We start from the raw sequence: 24,586 nt of genomic DNA on the forward strand, positions 1-24,586 counted from the left end.
TAAAATGTAGAGAAGTATGTTTATAAATAGTTCTGGTTATAGAAATTTAACCTCGTGTACGAATCTTTATTAAGTAATTTTTGAGATTCATCAAATTTAATCGTATTCTTACCACATAGTAATTTATTAAATTATCTTTTTGGCATGTTTTTTTCAGTATGAAGTTTACTTATCTGAAAGAACGCAAGAAAACAACTGAAACTTTTTCCCGAGAGAAACCAAATACAGTCGAGGCCACTTATAGAATTCATTGTTACGGTTGTAACGAATTTTTTTCTGTCCCAATGAACTTGCACTTCCGAAATATGTCAAAAATATCGCTCACAATGAATCGCCATGTTTATGAATATCGGATATAACGAAGTTTTTGGAATGAATAGAATTTTTTTTAAAGATTAAGTTCTCTCTCTACAAAATCAGAAATTCTCTTTCAGAATCAAAATTAAATTGTGAAGTACGCGTACTATTCCGCGAAATCCTACGGGCGTATTCTGTCAACGCCATCTACAGCTAAATGGCAATCTCAAAGCTACAGATAGCGCTGGTTCTGCTAATCCTCAGAACCGCTCGAATTAAGAGGGATCGGCATAATCAGTTTAGCTTACACCAAGAGATATGGTATTCTGGATGTTATGCCGAAACAAATCTCTGGATAGAAAATGATTTGTTTCCTCCGGGACTCGAAACCGAATACCTCTTTAATACCGGGCAAGTGCCCAATACACCATGAAATAGTTTTCATTTTCTTATAACACTCATTATTAATTAGCGTGATGCGCTGAGTTGCAGCCTCCCTTAACTGCCGTTGTGCGGTCGTGACATTATGCTAAACTCTCGAACCCCGTTGGCGACAAATATCTCGTAGCAGGTGGAATCTGGTATTCCGAATTCGAGGCGCGAATGTGAGCCGGTCCCCCATTTAAAAAAGTCTGTCTGCAGAGAGCAGGCAACCCTCCAACACGATACTGACATAACATGTAAATTCCAGCGTGTACCATCTTTACTTCAAAATATGATACACAGATGGCAGCACTAGCAAGTAGACGAAAAAAGCAAAAGTCGGACAACATATGTATGCTAGGGCCATGCATATACATACACTCACACAATACCTTCCGACGTGTACCGATTCGTTAGAAATTCCACAGAGGAATGTGTACGAGGTGCATGCTCGGTTTAGTAGTAGTAGCTTCCCTTAACTACAGGAATTTAAAAACAGGAATGGCAGTGCATTGGCATTAAAACTCATAAAACGAAGTAGATAATACAAGGGAGAAAAAGCCTTAAGCTGACCTGATGAACGAATGGCCCTGCCCAATGAAAAAAGGAAGAAAATAGTTGGCTCAGCATAGAAAGTGGAACTTAATAAGTAATATCGATTACATCCTCAGAGTTCAGAGATAACAAGGAACATGGCTGACCGTTGATTCAGGGGCATACCTCGAATTAGGAAAACGTATCCAAATAACGTGTAGTACTCAGATATGGCATTCATGTTGCAAGGGATTGCATAGCTATTTATCACAGCAATTGGTCAGAAAAGTAGAAAAATCGATGCATATACAGTGAAGTTGGTAGCTGAATTTCGTATACCTACCTAGAATCGATTTCTTTCTTGTTTTTCTTTCTTTTTTTTGCCGTACGTAATAAACCGGTAGACATTAAAAGCGAGAATGCATAAAGCTTTCAAGTAAAGTATCTCGAAGGAAAAATAAATAGCATTTCTTTCCCATTGTTACTCAATGTAAATTTTGTGAAATATCAATGAGATTATGCTTTTAGAGACGTGAGTATGCTTCTTCTCTTATCAACTAAGTTTGTCTTACGGCGTTTCTGAAACGTGAACTGTGCTTATACTACGTATCACTGTACACAACTCATCAAGATCAAAGCATATGCTGTTTTCGCATCTACTTTCTCAGGTAAATTACAATATTTTTTCCTTCCTTTTCCTATTTTTCACCCCCCTGGCACTTTTCAGAAGAGAGGGATAACAGTGATGACGTGATTTTCGGTAATGATACTCTTTTTTTCATAATATATAAAGTAAAATAATATATATTTTTTACAAGTTTCAGATTACTTCAAAATTCTCAGATAATTCAGGAACCTTACATATATTATTTTTTGCACTAACACAAGCACTTAGTTTTGAAAAAGCTTTTGAACATTAAATGCTCCGTCAGTAGGCAATGCAAACAGCGGAGAATGTCAAAGTATGTTATGCGTAGTCATCAATGCACTGAATGGTATCTGCGAGCTCTAGTGCTTTAATTCTTTCCTAAGTGTTATATCGAACCACTGGAAGAATATATATATAATTATCTAGATTAACCCAGGCTCCTAGTGGTCCAATATACACTTAGAATAAAACGATGACTCATGAAAAGAAGGAATCAGTTAAATTTCATTAGCATTTAATATTTAATCAAATGATCATATGAAAAGAACGAGTTATATTTACACAAAATAAAAGTCAATTAGAAAAAATCCATTTCTACGATATCAAATTCTGGATAATACATAAACAAAATACTGTATGTTCAATTATAATAATTTTAACTTGATGTTGGAATATCTCTCTTTTAATCACCTTTTATACCTAATTTCACCATCTCTGCCCCCGGTTAATTCCTCCTAATTTAGATCTTAACTAAACGTCTATAATTTACTAAAATTGTGGTAAGAATTTCTTTCCTACCTTTTCCTCCATCCCTTTCATCACGGATGATCGCCGCTCCTGATGCTACAGTTGAAAAATGTGTCTTCAAAAAAATTCTCCTCTTTCTACATTTTTTTTCCAACTTGATTTCTAGTTTGCACTAATCAATCTGCTTTAATTTTTCAAAGATTCCAAAAAAGTAAAGTTTTGAGGGGTACCAACCCCCTATTTCTAATTGGTAGTCCGGCTTCAAAGAAAGATCCCTCCATTGGGTGATGAGGATTACGTAGGTACAAATAGTATTAAAATTGACATCATTGGTCAAGGTTCACCCCCTACGATCTTTCGAAGCATATGGGAGGAAGACGTTTTCTGGGGGGGGGGGGGTGTTTGTACAAGAAAAAAGAGAAGGAAAAGAAAAGAAGAGAGGAAGCAAGAAAGTCAGAAGGCACATATTCCCAAGAAGGGATGCGTACAATAGATGAAATAAAGTCAATCGCCTGCAGGTGGCAATTACAAAGGTCAAGAGGCTTCAGTATATAGGGGAGAGAGAGAGAAAAGAAGAATACGAGGCGGCTATTACGCAAACTTTGAAGGGGCCCTTTAAGTAAGTGGCCATAAAATTAAGGAGTGTTGATGGAGGCGAAAGAGCATGTTTTTTTACAATTTAAATGGCTCAAGTCCCCTTTTCCCTTTTCTCTTATTATTATATTATATTGGGCTGGAAATTGGACCTCTCCCGCTTCATCTGATAGCGATGGCTATTGACGCCATAGCAATGCACACTATTTGTACCTACGTAATCCTCATCACCCAATGGAGGGATCTTTCTTTGAAGCCGGACTACCAATTAGAAATAGGGGGTTGGTACCCCTCAAAACTTTACTTTTTTGGAATCTTTGAAAAATTAAAGCAGATTGATTAGTGCAAACTAGAAATCAAGTTGGAAAAAAAATGTAGAAAGAGGAGAATTTTTTTGAAGACACATTTTTCAACTGTAGCATCAGGAGCGGCGATCATCCGTGATGAAAGGGATGAAAAATTAAAGTTTTGAGGGGTACCAACCCCCTATTTCTAATTGGTAGTCCGGCTTCAAAGAAAGATCCCTCCATTGGGTGATGAGGATTACGTAGGTACAAATAGTATTAAAATTGACATCATTGGTCAAGGTTCACCCCCTACGATCTTTCGAAGCATATGGGAGGAAGACGTTTTCTGGGGGGGGGGGGGGGGTGTTTGTACAAGAAAAAAGAGAAGGAAAAGAAAAGAAGAGAGGAAGCAAGAAAGTCAGAAGGCACATATTCCCAAGAAGGGATGCGTACAATAGATGAAATAAAGTCAATCGCCTGCAGGTGGCAATTACAAAGGTCAAGAGGCTTCAGTATATAGGGGAGAGAGAGAGAAAAGAAGAATACGAGGCGGCTATTACGCAAACTTTGAAGGGGCCCTTTAAGTAAGTGGCCATAAAATTAAGGAGTGTTGATGGAGGCGAAAGAGCATGTTTTTTTACAATTTAAATGGCTCAAGTCCCCTTTTCCCTTTTCTCTTATTATTATATTATATTGGGCTGGAAATTGGACCTCTCCCGCTTCATCTGATAGCGATGGCTATTGACGCCATAGCATAAGAATGATTGATGAGAAGCAAACGCTGGATTCGGAAAAGCTTTTATACAACCATTTCAATTACATTCAGCTCCTATTTAAAATGAAAATAAAATAAAATTCGTATACAGGGATGCCTCGCCTTACGAATTTTTCGGCTAACGAATATTTTTTCCTTGATTTTTCCGTCTCTGCTAATGAATACGGTTTCGATTAATGAATATTTTCATTGATTGAGAATAAGGACTTGCCTCCTCCTAACCAGATCATGGTCTGCCGCTCTATCGCAATGAACAGATATAAGCAAGTGGTTGAAGAAGACCTGGACCATTCTGGAAGCAATACGGACTTACCGGGGCTGTTTGGCCGTGGCCTGCCATTCCTTTCTGACGTTTTACCCGCAGCTGTGGTGGACATATTCGATCATTACACTACACTCACAATTTGAAGTATAGTTGATAGCACTGAAAAAAAATCAGACACAACATTAGATACACACTCAGACTATTAGTTACATCCACTCACACTTCCGGCACAACTCATTCTTTCCTAAATTGCCTATCACACATCAACTCGTTCACCTATCATCAATTACTTGACTCCCTCGCCGATCATCATCAGAATTACTGTCGTTTAGTTAATGTCCACCTCGGAATCTTTTTCCGCATGAAAGCATAATTTTCTTTCACAAAGTTTTTGAACCATTTCATGTGTAATGAAAGATTTGGCCAACAGAAAATGCATTAAAAGAAAACGGGCCCATGTTTTAGAACACGCATTCTTTCAGTTCAAGACTCGAGGCATCAAACTGAACTGTCTGGAGATTCTTCTATATGTATCAGACACAGAATCGAGTCGATCAAATCACAAACGACGGGCGACACTTACGAACTCTATTGGGTTGTGGGAACAACACTTTTAGTCTGCTGAAGCTGGTGTTGATTGCGGGTGCATAATGTAGAATAAAAGGGTTTTCAGTATCTCTCATCTTCCTGCAAATACTCATTTATCCAATTTTGAAGCTGTTCATTTTAACCTTCGGTAAGTTTTCTTCTTTTTTTTATAGCGCTCCTTCATGTTTTGAAAAACGTATCTTTAAATTTTGGGTGGTACTTAAAACGAATAAACGATTTCCCATGGAAACCTGCGGGAAATCACGTTTTGAATAACGAAAATTTCAGCTAGCGAACGTGATTCCGGAACGAATTATCTTCGTTCACCGAGGTATCACTGCATTCTAGTTCTGCAATGCATTATAAATATCACGATGAATGAAGATGCGCGATGATTAGTTTCATTTCGTAATATATTGCTGTTGTATTGCTAGTTAGACTCATTCACAATCCACTAATGAAGTCCCATTTACTTTTTTCGAAATGTCATTGATTATTTTTTTCACGTAGGCCTACATCTATTTATTTCTATTTCAGTTTCTGTATCCTCCATCATCGACCCGAAAGTTCCTAATCAAAACAACGTAAAATAATTCTGAAATGATAAGTGTTTTTCAAGAAATTTTTCAATCAATAGAAGAAATATAAAATCTATCTTCTTTTATTTCATGAAATATTTTGATTTGAAATTTCTGCATTCGTCAGGGTTTTTCAATCGGTGTGCCGTGAGAAGATCATAGATATGCCACGAAAACGTTCTGAAGGAGTGTAAGGAGCTGATATCCTAAAGTCTGCAGTAATATGCGGACAAACTGAGATAATTTCGTCGGATCAAGTATTTATCTGAAAATTTAAAGTTCCAAATGCTTTAACACCTAAAAGGATGAAACACGCAAGCAATTCAGTTGGATGAATCTACTGATATCGGTGGTGAAGCTTAGCGTTTAGCATCCAGTAAATTTATTTGTAAAGTAATCGTAGAATATTGTTTTTTCCCTTTTATAGATCATTCAGTAAAGACAAGAGCGGGATTACACTATAAAAGTTATATGAAAGGTCTTTTATAAAACTTGAAAAAAACAACCGGTAGGTAAACCATTTGATCATATCCGCCCGATACGCTCTTGGTTGTTTTTTTCAAGTTTTGTAAAACATTATTTATCTACTATAGTGTAATCTAGACCTAAGGAGTCTTGCTTGAATTTTAAACATGAGTGCAGATGTAGCTCAACCTGCGTCCGGATGTATAGGATTTTTTTTTTCACACACACACACAACACACACACACAACACACACACAAAATATTAATAGCATTTAACACACTGGTGTTTCTCCACAAAGTGAAGTGCTAGCGTTAAAAATCATAGTCTTTTTGACATGAAAAATAAATACAAGGTGTGGCAAATACATTTATAGAACATTTGGGAGAGAAAAGAGTAAAAAAACTCAAGTTTAGAAAGCAGTTGAGTAACTTACATACAGAATTAATTATTTTCCTTGAAAAATGCTTCACTTATGATGTTTTTATTTCGCGATGGTTATTTCGAGGATTTTATATGAATTAGGATCAAGCCTTTTTTTAAAAATTCAGCATTCTAAATTCGAAAAAAACAATTATCGCTCTGAAAGGAAAGGACTGAAATAAAATATTAACAGCAATGTTTGAACTTTTAAGGTGGGTAGTCAATGAGATAGAACAAGTTTTAGAAAATAGTTCTACAGAAAATTCTTATAGAAACTAATTTTTCAAAAATTAGATTTATCGTATAAAAGTTTTTGGGAAAAAAAAAAGAATTGTTATGCATCTACAGCTGAAATTTTGTAATATCTCTAGACTGGGTGAAAATTCATTCGTTTGTTTAGGTAGACGTCATTTTCGTAGACTTCAAAAAATTATACAAACATAAACACACAGGCCACAATTGGCAAATTGCCAAAATTGGCAAAAGGAGGTGACTGAAAAGAGATGCCCATAAAAAAATATAGATTTCAAATATAATAAAAATACAGCAACAGAATGTAAAAGCGTATATCTTGATAATTATTAATACTTCAGTGAAACTTCGGTTAGTTCCTTGGGAGAGACTATGGGACTGGAGGTGCATGAGCCCGGCATTCAAAACTAATGGAGTAACATGGTCATATTCCCAGACGAGCTGATGGGTCTCCATTGAGCGCAACAGCAAGAGGGATCCCGTCTGAGGAGAGAGAAATGAGGAATCCCTCATTTTCAAATGAGATTAAAAGAGGTGTGTAGAACGTAAGGATCAGTGCAAAACTTTGTAGAAGAGAACCACCCCAAATAAAGCTTTAGCAGTGCGAGCAATAAATCTGTCCAACGATAGTGCGATTTCCCACTTCCGAAAAAACCAAAAAAAGAGGCAAAAGCAAGTATCATAGATACTGTTGATTTTCAAAGTCGCACAAAGAGAGTACGTTTACAGACAGTGAGCGCAGTGACTAAACTAGTCGTTATAAAAGATTGTCGTGTTCTGTCTGGTCGTTTAGAGTAAGTTAATTTGTAATCGTATTTTTTGTATGTTTATTTATGACATTATCATTTTTAAAATATTTTTATGCATTATTTATTGTATTACTATTGTGTTGCATTATTGAATGAATGACGTTTTTATTAGTCATTTTCACGTGAATGCATAATTGAGGACGAATTATCCAAGTTTTTATTATTCCCAACGGGCACGTTGGCGGAACGAATTGAGCTGGTTAACCAAATTTCCATTGTATATGACACACTGCTTATTAAGAATGATTACGGTTGTTCTGTTCTAAGCATGGATAGCCTTTGTACGAAATCAGTATTTTCTATTATGAAAAATATTGAAATTGAGAACCGATCACAACTAGAACCCTTGGAAGAAGTGTTGAGAGTGTGACTGTCTGAAATTCGACTTTGCAAAGATGAAGATATTTCCGATAGCGTGAAGGTCAAACATCTAATTCAGTTTTGTTTAAGGAATTTTATTTATTTTTTTAGCAATAATTAATTTGTACACGCTAACACAGTTGAACCCCGTTTATACGACTTTCGAGAGACCGAGTCAAAACGTGGTATAAATGCGAATACAAATACAAATACAAATACAACGCCACAACAGGCAAAATGCCCAACGAGGTGGCTGATAAAAAGATGCCCATAAAAATATGGTTGTCATATGTTTCAAAAATACAGCAACCCAATTAAAAATGCAATTAACACAAATTACAAACAATATATACACATGATAAAATATTATACAATGCCCATAAAGAATACTTATGGTTGTCTTATTCTAAGAATGGATAGCTTCTCGATTTACCCCAACATGTTTATCGTATTTCTTTTTAAACGTGTCAATTGTGTTACAATTTACTACCTCCGGGGGTAAGCTATTCCATTTATTAACAACCCTATTGGAGAAAAATTCCCTGCGACACCATAACCTTGCATTGTCCCTCACCAATCGATACTGGTGTCCCCTTGTAAAAGCAGTCGATTGGCGGTGTACTAAAAGTTCATGGTCCATCCTATCCATCCCATTGAAAATTTTGAACACTTCGATCATATCTCCTCGACACCTGCGTTCATCCAGTGTAAACATATTCAAAAAATGAAGTCTCTCTTCATACCTCAAGCCCCGTGTGCCAATAAGGACACGCGTAGCTCTTCTCTGCACCCCTTCAACCAAGTCTATGTCCCTCTGTAGGTATGGTCTCCAAAACCTTACAGCATACTCCAGTCCAGGACGAACTAAGCCTCGAAAAAGCGGAAGAATGACTTTAGGAGAACGCGAAGAGACCTTTTTGAAAATGAGACCAAGCATTCTATTCGATTTTCGATGCGAAAGTCGCACAACTGAAACATTTAAAAAAAAAAAAGCATGTTTCCTATAGAATGACAGACATACAAAATAACATAAAATTCAATGCGTTTTATTGCATCTCGAATTCGGTTATAAAAGAAATATTTCAATCATAGTCGAAGAGAAAAAAACAAACGAAAATTGAATTTCAAATCGCTTAGAGATTTAAAATTAGCAAAACATTTACCTGTTTTTTGCTCATATCTCGATTATCCATACAGTATTACTTTGAAGATAAAAGAAGGAAAAAATATTCGTTTAAATTTTTTGACACAGCCAGCGAGCAAAGCACCGCAACAAAAGAAAATTCCACTGGAAATGATCGAAAGAACTTATACTATGTTCCGTACATTATATGTCTCTTATTGACAGACCTGTACCCAGTGCCGTCTTACCACGTTGGCCCAGTCGGGCAAAGCCCTGGGCACTCAAGTGTATCGGGTGCCTTCTTATAATAAGATTTGGTGATTTTCGAAAGAAAGCATAAAAAAGTTATATGCAGGCTCTTTCTGCTGAGACTCCATAGTATAACTTTGCTCGAGGGCCCGTGGTGGTGTTAAAACGGCTCTGTTAGCTTCCAAATGCTTAGAATGGACATTTTCTACTTCAACGGTTTCAGTTTTAATTGATGCGCATCTCAAAGAAAAATAAAAAAAATATTAACATACATCCGCTGTTGACTTAAGACACTAGCTTCTGAATTGATGTATATTTCAGCAATATGTATTCTGTTGTTGTTATTTTTTAGGAAATTCATATTTGAGTTATTATTTTTATATAATTTGAACAGTTGAGCTCAATCATTTACAAACATTTGATGCAGTCAGTTATCGGTAAACAATTTTTTTTCATTTTGTTCTAATTGACAAATTTTGTTCCGTTTCAATGTAGTTTAAGTTTCAGTATTTTTGCACCTCAAAATAAATTAGTTTTTTTTTTCAGCGTCATCTATCATTGACTTTAAATACATTTTTCAATTTCCATACATAAATTTTGGTCATATTTTTTCACTTCCTATCGTTTTTTTTAATCTGAAAAATCAATTTCTGAATAATTTACAAAATATTTGATTATTTTAATAACTTGTGTCCATTTATAAAATAATCACCTGCGCTGAATTGGCTGATATGATGATGATGATGGCTTCTTTCTTCTGCCTTTTCCTGAGTATGAACAATATTAAAATAACGTCAAAAAACTTTATTTTTATAATATATTTCGATATGCTTAATAAAGTGATTAATATGTTTTGAATGTGTAGGAACCAGAGTTTAACAAATTTTTTTATTTCCCGACATGCCTGGGCCATGTAAGAATTTTAACTGAGCATGCATTTTTTATATGCCTATAACGTTTCAGTAAGAATAACAATAAGTCTTAATCTCTACTTGGATGATTTTTCTATTAAAGACTTTCTTCCGCTTTGCTTTAGCGTCACTGTATATTATTCAGCAATGAGCTAATACCGAATTATAAATTTGTTGTAACATTTTCATTGGTGGACCTGTGCCCTCCAAATGCTTAGAATGGACTTTTTCCACCCTGTGGGGATAATGCTGAAAACATTGAAAGAAGTTCTGAAAGGATATATGACCGTCTGATTAGAACACGGTTTTTTTTGGGCTCGTTACGTCTTTCTATTCTCAGAAACGAACAATAAACAAACCATTTCAGTGTCCACTTTAACTGATTATCAGCCAGTTGAATGGCTATTTTCGTATTTGTCAACAATCACTGTAAAATTTAAAGCCTTTGTGCTGACAACATGCAAAAAATGTTTCAGCAACGCGTTTTCACTGTCTACAAAAAATTGCGCGCATTTTGATGGAATATAAATGACGTTTTTTTTTAAACAAAAATTATAGTTTGAGTCAAAGTGAAAACGTCGAATAAATGAATTTTTGTGTCGAATAAATGAAATGTTTTAACATTGAAATGTATAGGAACCAATTGCGATCGAAACCAAGCGTCGCAGAAAGTTGTGAAAGTCGTATAACTGAAAGCCACATAAATAATATGTTTAACTGTAATTTAAATCATTAAAACTGTATTATTTTTAAAATCTTAATTTAAGTGTGTCAGAGTAATTCAACTATAGATTCAAGTGCGCCGCAAGACAAAAAAGATTAAAAACGGTGGCATAAATACTTATGCGTAAACATTTCTTATTCATTATAAGTAATAAGTCATTCATGAATATACCATTGAACTAAAAACAAAAACTAATACAGCGAATGGCAACACAGCGAGCGATTGCCTTATTCTATTTGTAATTACATTGATCTTAATATCATATATATATACACATCGAGTATTCAACGTTTCAGTAGACATCACATTAATATTCGAATATATAAGTTTATGCAAATTTCTACTACATCTACAGTGAGAAGATTTTTCATTGTGTACTTTCAAATGACACCCCAAATTCATAGACGAAATCTTAGTTTTATTTCAAATCAGAACATACTTTCTTTAATGATCGTAAAATAAAAATCGGAAAATTTTCAGTCATTTATATTTCATTATTTATGTGTGTTGTCTTTTTTTTTTCGTTTAATCACGGAGAACCAAAAATTGATGTTTTCATCTGAAAAGAAACTGAAAAAAAGAAACACTTATATTAACAGGAAAAATCTTTTTGATATGTTCCTTGTTTGTTCGAGGTGTCTTTTTTGTATCATTAAGGGATATCGGTTTTTTACGATATTCATCAGAGAGTTTGTTCGATGTATTACACTGAAATATCGATTTCTTAATGCTATGACTGCTTTCATAAATATGAGAATAAATGTTTCTCTCCTACGTATATTCAAAAAGATGTTTTTCTTTCTCTTTAAATTTCTTTTGAGAAACTTCGAATCTATTGACAAATGAATTTACGTTCATGTACATTTATGCATTTACTTTCCTATAATAATAAATTCAGCGTGATAAACATGAAATATTCATGTGGGGGAAAATTTAAATACATTTGCATGTGTGATAAACATTATATATATGAATATAAATTAATATTACAAACAAAAATAGCATGAAACACAAATGTCATACACCGCATCATATATTGTTGAAAATGAGTACTGTAGGTATAAGTGTAACGAGCATATGCATAACATTTCTGAAACGTAAACCATTTCCATATGACGTGATTAGATACAAAAATATATTTTTATGCTAATAATTTAATTTTTAATTTACTTTTCCTACTTTTAATTCTTGTTTTTATGTTTATTTTTTTCGAGAAATGTTTCTAGATAAAAATTTTATTACTACTGCACGCTAAAAATATTCATGGTATTTAATAATTCATAAATATTTTTCCTTTAAATTTATTCAGGTTCACGATGAGTCATTCGGTACTTAAGAACCTTGTAACTAACAGAGAAACTTTAATCAGTTTCATCATCAAATAGACAAGGAATCATCAGCACACAGACGCAATGTCATAACACATTTACATATATTTCTTTACAAGGAATTCAGTATCGCAATGAAATACAAAGATGGTGCCCATAATTGAAGTTAGCGTGTTCCATGTTTTCTACAGCTTTAGCTATGTATTAAATAGTTATCGAACACTGAGTACGGTCTTGAGGAAGAGAGGAGAAAGATTAAGAACTGAAAAATTAATTCCAGCATTCATTATTGAACGGTATTTTTTTATGTAAATTGTGCTGCACGCGTACTAATTTTCCAAAAACATATGGCCTAACCATTCAAACTTCGTGGCAGCGCTTCTCTGAAGACATCTCCATTATATATTTTTTGTAGTTCGGAAAGAAAATTCACATTCCACTGTGGGGAAATCGAACCACCAATCTCTCACTGTCCGGGCGAGTGTTCTGTTCGGAATGTGGATTTTCTTTCCGAACTACATCTCGATCTCTGCTTGGTTATCCAGGCTTTTGTACTTCATATGAACAGCGGAGAGTGACACGTTTCTCTCTATAGGCTTTTCATATCCTGGAATTTCTTAACTTGTGTCTTGTCATTTTTTTTAATCGCTAGTTCTCGTTGAATCGACTTGTGTTTCCTCATGTTGGAAAATTTGGTAAAAATATTGATTCAAATATTTTTAAATACGGTCACTTATCTGAAATGTTTCGTATGCGAACATAATTCAAGGCGTTTAATATAGGTGTAGTTAAATAAACCAAGTTAACTTTTTACTTTTAATACTACTTTTAATCGAATTTTGATCGGATTTATCGGGTCGATTAGCTCAACCAAAATTTTTAATTGTGATTAATTATTATTGATATCGATTAACCGACCCGATTAATCGATGAATTGGACCATCCATAATAGATAGTAGTCAAATTCAGATAATGCACACACACATCGAAAAAATTTAAAACGAGGGGATACACATAGTACAATATATTAATACGCCATCTAAACGTTAAGGACTTCATCTCAAAAATAGCGATTTAAATCATCAGAGGATGATTGAGCAGGCTAACTACGCCCATCATGTTTTGATGGGGGCAGTTTAAGGGGTAAAAGGGCCTTTGAAAATTCATTAAGACGTTCTTATAATTTCATAATTTTCTGATGGGTTATTAAGGCTGCATACGGTTTAGAACACGTTAACGTTCATAATAAACACGCTGCATATTTAAATTTTCCAAACTACTATAATTAATTAAATTTAAGAATTAATTAACTAATTTCCATTTCCCTAAATTATACTTGCACCTCGGATATATTCCGCTGCGGAATTTATTTGTAATTTCCATTTCTAACGAATCGGTATATGCCAGAATGTATGTTCTGTGTGTATACGTGTGATTCTAACGTATTTATGTTGTCAGAGTTGTGCTTGTTTCGTGTTTTAGATGGTGCTATCATCTGGCCCCAAAGCAGAATATGACGAGATCTGAGACGTACGTCGCAGGACAATCAGTGCTACTGCAGAACAATGTTAAATATTCGGATTTGTGGGGCATCTGGTTATAATATTTTGAGGTAAATATAGTAAATGCTTGAATTTTCGTTGTAAAAGCATCATGTTGGAAGCATGGGCGGTGATACGGAGGGGTGTGGGGGCATTGCCGCCCCCCCCCCCAGACTTCCAAGTCTATCTCCGCGTATGGTTGGAAGCTTGCCTGCGCTCTGCGGAGAGGCTTTTTCCGAATGGGAGACCGGCTAGCATTTACGCCTCGAAGTTGGAAATCCGCGAAAGCGAACAAACTTCAACTAACCAAAACTGTGCTGCGAACGAGGTTCGAACCTGGATCCTCATGATGAGAGACCAGCATGGCACTCGCAAACAACGGCTCATCTCAACAACAACAACTCTCTCTCTCTCTCTCTCTGGAAGAAACTATTTTTTCCATATATTGAAGTAAATGCTTACATGACTTGCTTACAACACTTTTGCAATTACAATTCCTACATCGGAGTTATGAAATACATATTAAAAAAAAGTATTGCTTCTAGGTAATCCTTCAACATTTTGCGAATATCTTTCAAAACAAAAAGTTATGAATTCAAAGAAACATTTGAGAAAGTTTTTTTATGAATAGAAGCACACACATATGTATCAGGTTTCATATTTCTCTCTTTCTCGAAGAAATAAAACTTGTATCACGAATTATTTCTCAAATTTTTAAGCATTCCCATAGGATGGGAATCGTATTGAGGGGAATTTCCATGTTTCTGAAAAAAAAAAACTTCTTATCGATTCTGAAGAAATTTCTCCTTTGAAAAAACTATTCATCTTCGTAAAAGTAGGTGTTTTGTCGTGGTTTTTCTTGTTTCACGAAATGCTTTTTTTTCTTCTCTAAGTTTTTACATCGCGGTTACTTTTCATGTCTTAGTGGGAGTGATAAATTATTATTGAGATAGGTTTTTAGAAATACAAATTATCAATACATACCCGACGTCGTTCCCTTGTTTTTGTGGATTCCATGCTTCCGAAACATTTTTTTTTTATACTTTGTTCTTGTCGCTGTAAAGAGATGATATATGAGCTGCGAAACGTTTCGCTTCATACGTAAATCACTGTGAATTCTCAGTTTTCATCAGTTATTTATTATTTTATGTATGTGACAGGTATAATTTATGTATTACCCATATTTAAGAATTCACTTGAAAGAAATAGAAAAGGGAAAGCATAAAATGATAAATGTGCATGCATGCGTGTGTGTGTATGAAATATTGTGCAGACTTTAGAATTTTCATGCTTTAAAGAATTTTTTCTTATAGATTATCCAGTAATTCTCGATTAATTTATGAGTCGTGTGAAGTTCTGAGGAAATTTATTTTCGTGATTCCTGTAAGTAAAACTGAAACCATTCTTCAACATAAAATTGCGTATAAATGCTCTATTTATGTTTTTCTTCTAGATTCTAGGGATTTTATTAAGCTATATTATCACACTTCGTGTTTATTTCATATATTTTTCAACGTTGTCGTGTACAGGGGTGTCCCATGAATTCGTAAATAGTTTGAAATTCATAAACAAATTGGAGGAATCGGTGTGTTTGAGTCCAGTTTGCGGAAAATTTGTTTGCGGAAGGGAGATTTTTTTTTTTTTTGTATGGGAAAAAAACTTCATATTTTCGTCAACGGAGGACGCTGCACGAAAATAAATCAATTGAAATATGCAAATCTGAGTCATATAAAGTGCACGGTGTACGATTAACAACTCATTTCTGAATTTTCCTATTACTGTTGCTTATAATAAGGTTAACATGTGATATTGGCATTGGTGAATAAAGAACAGAACTGTTGATGAGTTGTTTCACCTCAGACCACGAATCGTCGGCTGAAGTTTCACAAGCGTTTCGGACACAGAAGTGATTGAAGAAATTTTCAGGTCCATTCACTCCTGCCGGACTGGTTTTTTTTAGATTTCTATCGACAAGAATTTAATTATATTTTTTTAACTAAAAATCTCCCTTCCTGAGAATAATTTTACCGCAAGCCAGCATTCAAATATATCAATTCCTACAATTTTTATAAGTTTTATAACATTTTACGAATTTATGGGACACCATTGGCGTATTTACAGTAGGACTTAGCGGGCTATAGCCCAGGGCGACAAGCTCACAGGTGCGGCAGATCTGAGGAATGAGTGGGCAAGACAATTACTAAGTATGCGAGAAAGACGGCAAAATTTGCATAACCCTGAATAAATCAGTCTCTCATCAAAAAGAGTTATCTAGAAAATTTTCAAGCATATGAATGGCCAAAAGAGTGATATATAGCATGTGTAAACGTGAACTATAAAGCAAGGAACCATGTCACCGTGGGAGCAAGAGTGACCCATAGCGTGTGCAAGTATGTGAATGACTGAAACAATGTGCAAACATGTAAATGACCAAAAGAGTGACTTAGAGACACACTTGGAGAGGTGGGGTGAGAATCCAAGCGGGTTATAATACAGGGTTAACCTTAATTTCACTACAAATTCGAGGAAAGTTTAATCAAGATAATTAGACTAGACTGGGAGAAGGGCGGAAAAATTCGTGTAGAGCCCACGGGCGGGAAAAGCCATAAATACGCTTGTGTGGGACACCCTATCTATCATTGAAAATTATTTATACGTATATCATGACGTTATGAAGAAACAAATTACATACAGTACAACTATTTAATTTTATTATGTTACTTAATTTTACAATATTATTTGATTTCATTATATTATTTAATTTTATACATCATTCAGTTATTATATCTATTTTAGTGTTGCTTTTATGTTTTATCTCGCTTGTTTTTCGTCATGGAATTTTTTCCTAAATTTTTATCAAACGCTATATTTACTTTAATTTTGAAATCTTCTCTTCTGATCCCTCATCGAAAATTTCCATGTGTTTACTTATAACATATATCTATTTAATATATCACAAATGCCAATCAAATGAATCAATTTGTTTCTCTCTTTGGGAATAAAATGTTTCAAATGGATGTGTTTTCTTCAATTTCTCAAAACTTTATTTCTGATGAGAGGTGCTGTCATAATCCATCACTGGTGCACGTCACGTATTCGTTCAGAGTGGGGTTGAAAGTCAAAAAGTATCGTTCACGTGATCAATTGAAGAATCTCGAAATGGAACAGGGTCATTTATAATTCAACGCTTTCACTCTCTGAAACGTTTCCGAAACTCAAATAGTGAAAGGTTTGAAAGCAAGACCCTCCCATATTTCATACCAGGACGGAAGTAGTTCAATATGGTTACGCTTGGCTCGATTTTTGTCGCACAAGATACCTATGATATCCTGCTGTTCCAAGTCATGCTGTGGAGAGCCTCTCGAACAATCCAAATCGTGTAATATTCTTAAAGCATGCAGAATTTTCTTGAAATCTGAAATGTATTTGGATGTCGTTATACTATGAGCTTAAATTAAAATAATGAAATTTTCAGAACATGTTTTGATGAATTCGTAGTGATTTTTAATTTGCATTTTAAGAAAGTCTTATATAGGGTGTTTTGTTTTTAAGTCCTAATTCGGCATTTATCTCATCAACCGTTCGTCATAGAAGTATGATTCCAATTTTAAAAATGCTCAAAATGTGTTTAAAAATCACTCTGTACCAGTTTCAAGAGGAAAAATGCAGTGCATCAAAAAATAAAACATATTTTATGGACACACTGTCCTTAAAAACCCAGTTAGAAAATATTTTCCCTAACTCTCCTGAGGCCAACTAAAAAAATTCCACATTTCTAAGTGCAATATTTGCTGAGATATTTGAATTCAAAACTGGGAAAAGTTTGAAAAGAACAGCATATACTAAAGGAAAACACTTCTTTCCCTCGTTTATGCTGTTCTTTCTCCACTTCTCTCTGATTTTTTTAACACAGATATCTGAGCGAATATTGCACTTGTAAAAGTGGGGTTTTCTTTATTGACACGAGGAGAAACGGGGCAGTAACATTTTAATTGGAAGTTAGAGGACGAAGGTACCGTATAAAAATTTAGATTTTTTATGACACACTGTATTTTCACTCTCGAAATTACTACAGAGGGATTTCTAAACACATTTTGAGCATTTTTTAAATTAAAACCATATGTCTACGAAGAACGGTTGATGAGATAAAGGCCGAATTTTATAGAACTTACAAGCACCCTCTATACCAGGCCCGTCATTTAGGGGGGCCGTTGCCCCTCCCCCCCCCCCCCGGCTTTTAAAAATACACTACAAATGGTATATATATATACGTACCTTTAGTACATGCTCTTTGCCCCCCCCCCCTGGAAAAAGTTGAAATGACGGCCCTGCTCTATACCCGTATGTTGAAATTTTTTATATAAAAACACATGAATTGAAAATAATAGTTGATGGTTGATTCCTGAAATCTGATTCATCAGCATTTAGATAGCTTTCACCGTTGCAGTTGTTGGTTGATGCAAAGATAGTTTTCCCTGGTATTTCCATGAATTAATTCCAGTTAATCCTTTCGCCATAAACGATGATTCAGAAGATCCATAAATTCCTCAAAATACAGGGTGTCTCATAAATTTCGGACGGATTTAAAAAAGGAATCATAAAAAATTAGCAAATTAATGTACCAAGATCCGGTTTGTGTCCTTGACTTCCGCAAACTCGAATGTTTCTTGCTAGAAAAAAATAGTTAAAATATTCTGGCGTATACGGGTGACTATTTGATGAATAACAGAAAATACATAAAAAACATCAATATTATACAACAGGCATTTGTTTTATTCCAGAATGTTCCCCAAATGTGCCTTTTCTACCGGTGACAACATCGTAGTCTTTTAAAGGGGCATATACGTATAATGATGCAACAAAGCCGTAATTCAATTAGCATTCACTATCATCTAGAAATAATTTATTCATAATCTAGTTGTTGACTTTCATCGTCTTTAAAAAGTGAATTTTATTTTCTTCAAATTTTTTATCAGGTAATAATGCTATGCAACACCACCTATCGGTGAGAATTTAACTAATTTTTTTTCCTCTTATGTCGAAGAAAATCTGACAGCACCACCGTTAGGCGAGAAGTTGACAAATATTTCTTTTGTCGAAAAAAACACGACACCAAGTCTAAGAGTGCAAACCGAACCCTGGTAGGTCAATTTCTTGATTTTTTCTATATGATATTTTTAAAATCCATCCAAATTTAAGGGACACCCTATATAAAGGAATCACTATGACTATTTCTATAACTAGGGAAAAAAATAAAAAATTAATGAAGTATTTGAATCAGTAAAATGTTCAGAGAGAAACCATTAACTTTTTCATCGGGTTCATTTATTCCCGTCACCACTAATAACACTGATCAACGATTTTTAAATTTTTTTAGAACATGAGCGAAATAAGTATTTTCATACTCATTTTGGGATGCGGAATTCAAATATAAATATAAAAAATCGCCATCCTTTACATTTTTTGCGATACTTATTTTTTCATATCCATACATCGTTACATATGAAATGCAAACAATTATTATTTTTTCCTTCATATGCTTACATATAATATCCATAGAGCACACATGTATATTACATACAAAACGAAATTCATACGCATTTTCCCAGTATTTTATAAAAATAATTATTTTTTTTTCTGTATTCTGTTTTCTTTTTGCAAACGATAAAACCTGAATAACTCATCATTGAATTCATCCTCTTCCATAGTTCGTATGTCCTGGATGGAACCTTTGTCCTTGTTTCCTTGTTCATCACCGAACTCTCCCAGGTTATCAGTGAAAAAATCAAATTGCATTTTTGAAGAAATTTGATATCCAAGATTTTTGTACGAACAGAGCAGGTCTTGAACGAGCTGGTGGTAATTTTTCTTTTGGTGGTTCCTTTAAAAAAAACCTTCGTTACAGATGTCAATGATTGTCATGCAGCGAGTTCTACGTCAAAACAAAATCCCTGGGTAATTTTCTTATTTGAGGACCTACAAATACGCTTTCTTTTAGTTTTCTCTCACTTAATTTAGAAAAGTGTTTCTTTCAGATTTGAGAAACCTGGGACAGATTTGTCCATAGCCATCATAATGGTTTCCATCAGCCCAGTGGCGTACGCAGGTTCGACTTACGAGAGGTGAAAAGTCCTTCCAGCAGGTCCTTCCACAAAACACATTCAAGTTAACATAAATTTATTAAAATAGCTGATAAAATTATTTAGTCTTTCGAGATATTTTATTTCCTTACAAAAAATATATTAAAAATTTGTTTTTAATTTCTGATCGTCTTGGGAGGAACACTTCCCGGCGTACATCTCTGATCAGATCCAATTTGATGTGAAGTGGTGGCAGCAAAACATATAGTAGAATCTATTTGAGACATTAAATGCATCAGCGACATCAACTTGGTTTCATTTTTTGACTAAAGGGTTTGACATAAACATAAATCCTGTTGTTTCTAATTCAAATAAAAAACTGAAAATCTAGTTTCAATTACAAATAAAAAATCAATGTTCCCATTCCCCAAGTTTAAAATGGCAAAAAATAGAAATATGAAAAATTTCTAGTATCATTTTACATTATTGCCTAAATATGTAAATTTTAATAAATTTTAATAAATTTTTAATAAAGTAATTTAATTAAATTTAATTAATAAATTTTAAAAGGCATTTCATTTTCAATTGAATATCATATGACAAAAAAAAACTCGACGTGATGGCCGTTTTTCAAGGTCAAATCTGGAATCAACGCCCGAAAATCAGTTAAGAACAGCAAAATGTTTCCATGTTAGAAAAAATTTGTGGACCCGTGGAATTTTTTCTGAATGGATTTAGATTTGGAAATTGTCATAAAAAATTTATGAAATTTCGTCTGAGATGCAGACACGAAGATTTATAGAATGTTCCAGGATTCCTCTACTCTCTCGCAAGAGCCCAGAAACTTATATGAGGATGCCTTTTTATTCGCTGTATATATATATATATAAAAAAATTACTTTTTTTTTTTTTTGTGTGAAGTTTTGTTTTCATGTCTTATTACCGAGATGCATCCTCGTAAACCGGAATCGTGTTTCTTTTCGGGTGGCATAAACTATTAGACTCACTTCGATATGGAAGGATTTTATAGCCGGAATGTAACTTTCATAAAATAGAGTTCGTGTTTCAATAAAACAAGAAGTGATGGAAGAAGAGAGAGAGAGAGAAAAAAAAACAGGCAACGCGGATCGATTTATTCCGCTTTGCGTGAAAAATTTCAGCCGGAATAGAAATCCATAATAGACTCACGTAAGATCTCACGTGATGCTAGAAACGTAATTTCACATAATGCTAAGATTAGAGTGTTTTAAAAAGTTTTCTTAATTAACTTTTGTGTTCGGAAAATTCCCCAATAACAATTCGCAGCTAGGAAACTTCACCGACAACAGTTCGGCATGAGTAAATAAATTAATGATAGAGTGAGCAAGTGAATGAGGGAGTGGATGAATAAGTGAGTCGCTCCCCCTGTCACTCACTCACTTGGTCGCCCATTATATCACACTTCCTACGTTACTCAATTGATAACCCCTGGTCATTCAATTATTTCATAGATCACTTACTCCTGGTGTCGCTCACTATGCCACTTGATCACTCTCTCAGTAGGTCGGCCACTCACTTGGTCTTTATATCACTCATTTACTTGCGCACTTTGTCGTTCACTCATTCTACCATCAATTCACTAGGTTGAATTGATGGTAGAATGTTCACTCTGTTACACCCACAATCACCCTCTCGCTCCCTCTGTTACACACTCAAACACCCTCTCGCTCCCTCTGTTACACACTCAATCACCTGTTCGCCCCACTCTATCACTACCTCGGTAGCTCACTCTCACCCGTTATTCACTAACTGGGTACCTCTTATTCTATCACTGACTCACCAGGTCTCTCTCATCATATCAGTAACTAAACAGGTCGCTCACTCTGTCACTAGCACAATCATCATCTAGGTCACTCACTCTGTCACTACTGCTACAGGGTAATTTTTTGAACGCCTTTTGAGCATTTTTTAAACTGAAATTATACCTTTACGATGGACGTTTGTTGAGATAAAAACCGCATTAGCTCTTACAAGACACCCTGTATACGTTTCCTCTTTTATCCACCTTGAATGCAGGACCTCTTTAAGTCGCGGGATCCAGTCAGTACACTATTTCTGAAATTTGTAAGTCCAATATTCATTAAAATTGAGCAAAACTCAAATTCATCTCTCGGGGAATATTTTAATCAAGCGACGTGTTTGAATTAATAGTACGCAAATATATATAAGAGGCATTAAATTAAGATTTAAATACTCTGAAAAAAATAACGATGCTCTTCTCTAATAAACATTATAGTGGATCAATTATATATTATAAATTCTTCATATGCTTAATCGAATTTTTTCATTTGAACACGGCCAATGTAATTATGATGTTCATAGCTAAATTTCTAGCTGATGCAAATTATTTTTTTCATTTTGCTGATACTCCAAAAAAATTTAGAGATTTTCTCCATGTGTTACTACTTCTTCTGTTTTTTTTTTCTTATGACGAAAAAAAAAAATTTTTTTTTGATAATGTATCATCTTATCAAAATTTCAGGAGAAACGTTTTGAAAAGATCATCTCTTTATCGCCTTATATAATTTTTTTCTCTGGAGTGTTACTTATCTAAATTCAATTTCACGGAGTTTTAACTTCGAAATGAAATAGTTTTTTCGATTTTTTTCTGATTCTCTTATATATTCCCATAAATAAACACAAAAATATGTTAATCACCACTTTTTCCCCACGTTTTCATGGGAACGTTTGTGTCTTCAGAGAATACGTATTTTTTTAACCAAACTTTTGTCTTTTTAAAATTGGTCTCTTAGCATTAATCCTAATTCTAATTATACATTTTTTAATGCAGATCCCTTTCAATGAAACTTTTTTTTTTCAATCTATTTTTTCTTTATTTTGTGTCTCTTTGAAATGTATAGCCATTTATCGCTTTTTTATACACTTGCTAATCACTTTTCATTGTTTCATCCCATAAAAATGTTATTATAAATGCTAGTTTATTTTTGTATGAAAAAAGTTCTATTAAATAAAAAAATTTATAATAAAAAAATCTAGTGAAAAAAAATCGATCATTAATGAATACTTTAGTATACGTTTAGTACATACGGGTTGTTTTCCAAAGCATGCCTGAAGGGAGTAATAGTTCCACGGTTGATACAGTTTAGTTAAAGTAAAATATTACAGCGGCAGTGTAATTCAGCTGTGATCGTTTGATTACTGTACAATGATAAATGTAGGAAAAAAAAATTAAAACACTTATACTCTTTTTTAATTTTTTCTGGTTTTTTGTACCAAAATCAGTTTATTCCTTAACATTTTGGTAAAGCATTTACCAAAATATCGGTCATTGTAAAGCTTGGTTTTTTGCTTCTTCTCGAAGTTCTGACATTTTTGATGCAGTTTGTGTAGCTAACACCCCCTATAGATAAGATAGATCTTATCTATAGGGGGTGTTGGTTTAACACGTAAAAAGAAGCAAAAAAAAAAGAGAATTTTTAATTACGGATGTGACTTGATAAGTTTTTATTTTTAAGTGGGAACACAAGAAATTCGATACGAAAAATTATATTTCTATGCATTTTTATGCGTCTAATCAAATTATTTGGCAATTTTTTATGTTTAATGAATGATTTACTGATAAATAACCTGAGATAACCTGAAATACAAATACTAGATTACAACAGGCAAAATGCCCAACAAGGTAGAAGAGAAAAAGATGCCCATAACCAATATGGATGTCATATATTAATAAAAAACAACCCAATTAAAAATGCATTCATAAAAACTAACGACTATATATGCATGATAAAATTTAATACAATGTACATAAAAAATATTTATGGTTGTCTTATCTAAGTATGGACAACTCCTCGATTTACACCAACATGTGAGATTTACTCAAACATCACAAATGAGGGATATTTATTCCTTGCGTTTCCGATTTTGATTAAATCCATTCATGTTGTTTCCTTTCCCAGACACGTACAAACATTTATCAAGATGCATGTTTAAATCTCTCCAACAGTATGCGAGAAAAAACTTGAAACTGAAAAGAAATGTACTAGTTCTTTTTTTTCTTTGTTTTCCCTTTTTAACATCACTTTTCATACATTAAATATTGATGGATTTGTAAACGGATTCGTGAAAGTCTCAAATGCGTCGTAAGAAACAAGTATGATAAATTTGGAATGAATCTTGAACAAAATTTGCTGAGCAAAAGTTCGGTGTATATCATAAATGTTTCACGCAAATTCCGCTACTTCTGATGTAAAAAGAAACGCAACAACAAAATCTTCATTTGCATAATTTGAACATCCCCTGTCAACACAATCTATAGCAGAAGACCTCCGCGAGAAGTTTTGTCGTCCCTGAAGAAGAGCCATTTCACCTGTTGCCATTGGATATAGCAGGCCGACGCATGACGCATGCGATGGCTTGACCTTCTCTTGCAGTGTATCCAGTGACTATAGGTGAAATGGCCTACTTCAGTGACGTCGCGAGCTCCGCGTGGAGGCTTTCTGCTATAGAAATGGTGTTGTCCGTGTCCCCCTTGATGTCCTGGAGTAAATCATTTCTGGGCAATACAAAGGGGCAAGTTATATTCA

This window comes from Pholcus phalangioides, unplaced genomic scaffold (genome assembly GCF_987345545.1).
Source record: "Pholcus phalangioides strain wild (caught in Gottingen) unplaced genomic scaffold, Ppha-v1.0 ptg000015l_1, whole genome shotgun sequence".
NCBI lineage: Eukaryota > Metazoa > Arthropoda > Arachnida > Araneae > Pholcidae > Pholcus > Pholcus phalangioides.